We start from the raw sequence: 3,843 nt of genomic DNA on the forward strand, positions 1-3,843 counted from the left end.
ATTTTTCCTCAGATTAGATTGCCAGTAGAGCATATAAATTATTGTACTCAGAATTGTTGCTGAAGAATAATAATAAAACCCTCATATGTTGCATCGGTTTTCCCAAGTTGGGTTTTTCTGGGGACAGTTGTCCAGAAATAACTGTGTCAAAATTCTTATGTGTGTGCTATAATTCCTCAGTTTCCAGTATTTTATTTTCCGCAATATTTTTTATGGTGAAAATTGCAGTTGTGATTTTATTCATTGTTTGTCGTAGCCAATAAACTGCATAATTTAATTTATAGTTAGGTGAATAATTTCCAATTGGTGCAATAGATGAAATTTTCACAAGGAAAAATTCAAACTCTCCATGCTACAATATTATGAGGATGAAGTTGAAAGAGTGGATTGTGTTATGTGTTAAAAAGTATCTCTCTCATTGTCTCTCGAGTATTTTCTCTAATGTTGTGTGTCGTTAAAGATCTAAAGAAGTGGGCTTTGTTTAAATGAGTAGTAGGTTGTATCAAAGGTGTTGGGAAAGGAGGTATTATATCATTCACCACAGAGGGTGAGCTATGTTGCACGTTGAAGGTGAATATAAATTGAATAGCACATGCTTGATGCCAGTCACATGGAGTCGCAAGCTCACCCATGCAAATGGACTAAAAGTTATTGACATTCCTTTTTATGATGATCTTGAAGCATCTCAGGTAAAAGGATGCACGCTCATGAAACACAACGCAAGTATGTTAGCTCTATGAATTGGCATCTTTAGTTGGTTGTTTTTATTTTGTATGCGGTTTAAGGATCTGAAGGTTGCATAGGAACGTTGTCTTGGTTACATGTGTTTCTTAACATACCATGTATCGTATGCTATGAATGAGTTTTAACACATTACAATCAAAGACAGTGTGAAAATGACATAATAGTAATGGGTAAATACTATGTAAATGATTGATTTAGAATTTTCATCATAATCAATCGAAAATGAGAAATGGTTCTATGTGCATAGAGGTTGTGCATTTTTATTTTGATTTGAATGATGGAGAAATGTTTGGTGACTCTATGTATTCTACCTACAATGTTCTACCCATGATTTATCTGTGTTAATATTGATCAGTGTAGGCCAACTGGAAATATTGAATGCATGTTGGGCTGGGATATAGGTAGGTTATCATATCCAAATTAGTTGGTAATAAGAAAACTATGTTGGAAAGTGAAATCAAATTAAAATATTCAACAAAGTTGGAAAACGTCAGTCGAAAGTCAAAGTTCTAGTTTGGTATGACATGTGAAATTTCCTTGAAATGCAACAACTATAATTTATTCTTCTAACTAATTAATTATGCAGTTTATTTTGTTACAGGAAAATAATGAAGAAATCACACTGCAATTTCTTCATCATAAGAATAATGTGGAAAATAAACTAGAAACTGAGAAAATAGATTCACACACACAAAATAAAATTGACACTGTTATTTTTGGGCAAAAGTCCCAAGAAAAACCCAATGTGAGAAAACTGGTGCAGAAGATGAGTATTTTATTATTATTCTTCAATGACAAAACAATGAGTACAAATATGGAAGCCAAACTAGAGATCCTCTCCTGAGAAAATACTGGAAAAATGAATAAGGGATTTTTCCATTCTCGACAAGCAGTCCGACAACAATTTTCCATTGAAACTAGCCCCAGAATACCCCTGCGCAGGCCTCTACACAGCCTACAACTCCAACTACCCAGAATTGCCTCTAAATCAAACATCCTGCCTATTGATGCCTCTGGAAGTGATTCTTCGGCCCTTTGGAATTACCTAAGCCTTCGATAACTAAATCGACCTCTCCTCTAGCTAAATTTAACTACATTCTTGAGGCACTGTGCAGTCCCCTATGGAATAGCTAGACCGCCTATGGCTAACTCTTCTGGCACGAGAAACCTCCACCGAAATATTTGTTATTTCTCCTCATTTCCAGTAGGGGTTTGTACAATCAAGGGTTCCTTTATGTGTAGTGGGCTCATCTAGGGCCTATAGGAACTAGGGTGATGGCTATAAATAAGGGGTAGATCTCTTGTTTGGCTTTTTCCCACGTGCCAAATTTCTATGTCTCGGCCATCTTTTGCATTTTGTGGTATATTTCCTATTGAGACTGGCCAAATTTTGATTTTTCTTTTCTTTTTAGCTTCATCAACCTCTGAGGCATCATTCCAGGTCTAACCTAAGGTGTGGACAAGAGGAGTGGGAGGCTAACCGTATGTGGACCTGTTGGACACATGTGGACCCAGATGTGAAAATTGATGAATGGGATTAGAATGAACAATAGGGAATGAGGTATATGGTGTTGGGAAGCGGGACCACGCAAACAAAATCAAGATTTCCCATGTAGTGTCAACCCTAAATTTAATGGTCAGTAAAGGAGATCCTATGGGACTAGAATACAAGGGTAACCACCAAATCGAGCAGAGGATGTTGGATAGTTGACATTGTTTGTCTTGCTGGTGGCAGTAAGTGTGTTGGCATTGATGTCAACAGTCATGCTGGGACATCAAGTTGGTCAGTTGGCATTGCTTGAAAGTTAGCAAGTGTGTTGGTGTCGATGTCAACCATATCAGCATGGATGTATGTGTCAGCATGACTTTAGGAAAGACAACATTGATGTCCACTACGCTAGTTGTGATGACAATAGATGCTATAATTTATGTGCTTGTTGTGTCAAGCTCAGGGGGAGTCCCATGGTTATTGCAGTCTCTCGTAGAGAATCATCACAGTAGCAAGCTTATTGGAGAAGCCATAAAATGATGGTTATGATGATTGGGAGTCCCAAACTTTGGAGGGTATTTTTCCTCAATGGATCAACTCAAATACTCTTGGATTTAACATAGTTCAGTTTTCAGAAAGAGCTTACCAATGGTGTTTCAGGGAAAATTAGTGTCCATTCAGAGCTGCTAGTCCCACTAAGACGGGTAGATATCTTAGAAACAAGCAATTCAAAGTAACTTGTGTTTTCCTTTATGAGAGATAGATGAGAGAGAAGCATAGAGTACCAACCTCAGTCTTTCGCTTGGCTCCTTATTTGTTTCCTCTCTCCTTTGATAGAGGTTCGCCACTCCTTTCTCACTTGTCCCGCTTCAAAGAACACCTATAGAGTCAAAGCAGCAAAATACCATCAAAGCATAGAGATCTATAACCATAAACAATGTAGAATCAGATGTACATTAACCATACAAATGCATACACAAATACAAGATTCAGAAATATACAAGTATATGGAGGAAAACTCAAATAGCTTTATTGATAGAAGTAGTAGAAGAGAGGATTACAACCCAGCTGTCTGATCCAGCGCCATCCTCCCAACATGAAAGCCCTCTTCACCTCATGAAAAGCTAGATCACCCAACAATGCAATGTCTCAAAGAGAAACCAATAGCACTTCCTTACAAATTACAAAATTCCAACCTCTATATCTCTCAGATGATTGATCCATATATAGATGTCTTGCAAGGGTGTAAGTCAGCTCTGGGTTTTTGATTAGTTTCATTTCACTGATAGTTTTTGGTTCCACTTGGAGATTTCATGATCTCTTACTCATCCCTGGGCGAATTCAGAGAAGCAAGTGTCACAGGAGAAGTTTCTGGAAGATTCCATGATCATCCACCTTGCAAACTATCTCTGCCATTTGTCTATTCTCACTCATCGCACCCCACAGAAGGCCATTTTAGTATGCATCGCACCTGGCTAGTTATGCAGTCAATATGCATCGCACCTTGTCCATGGAGCAACCTGTATGGTCCAATTTTGGCCAGTTCTGAGTAGTTTTTCATGTGGAACTTCTAGGAAATGATGTAATTAGCTGACCATGATCCTTTAGGG

The sequence above is a fragment of the Pinus tabuliformis genome, chromosome 9 (assembly GCF_031772625.1).
Source record: "Pinus tabuliformis cultivar Carrire ecotype Pingquan chromosome 9, CPIR1, whole genome shotgun sequence".
In the NCBI taxonomy this organism is placed as follows: Eukaryota; Viridiplantae; Streptophyta; class Pinopsida; order Pinales; family Pinaceae; genus Pinus; species Pinus tabuliformis.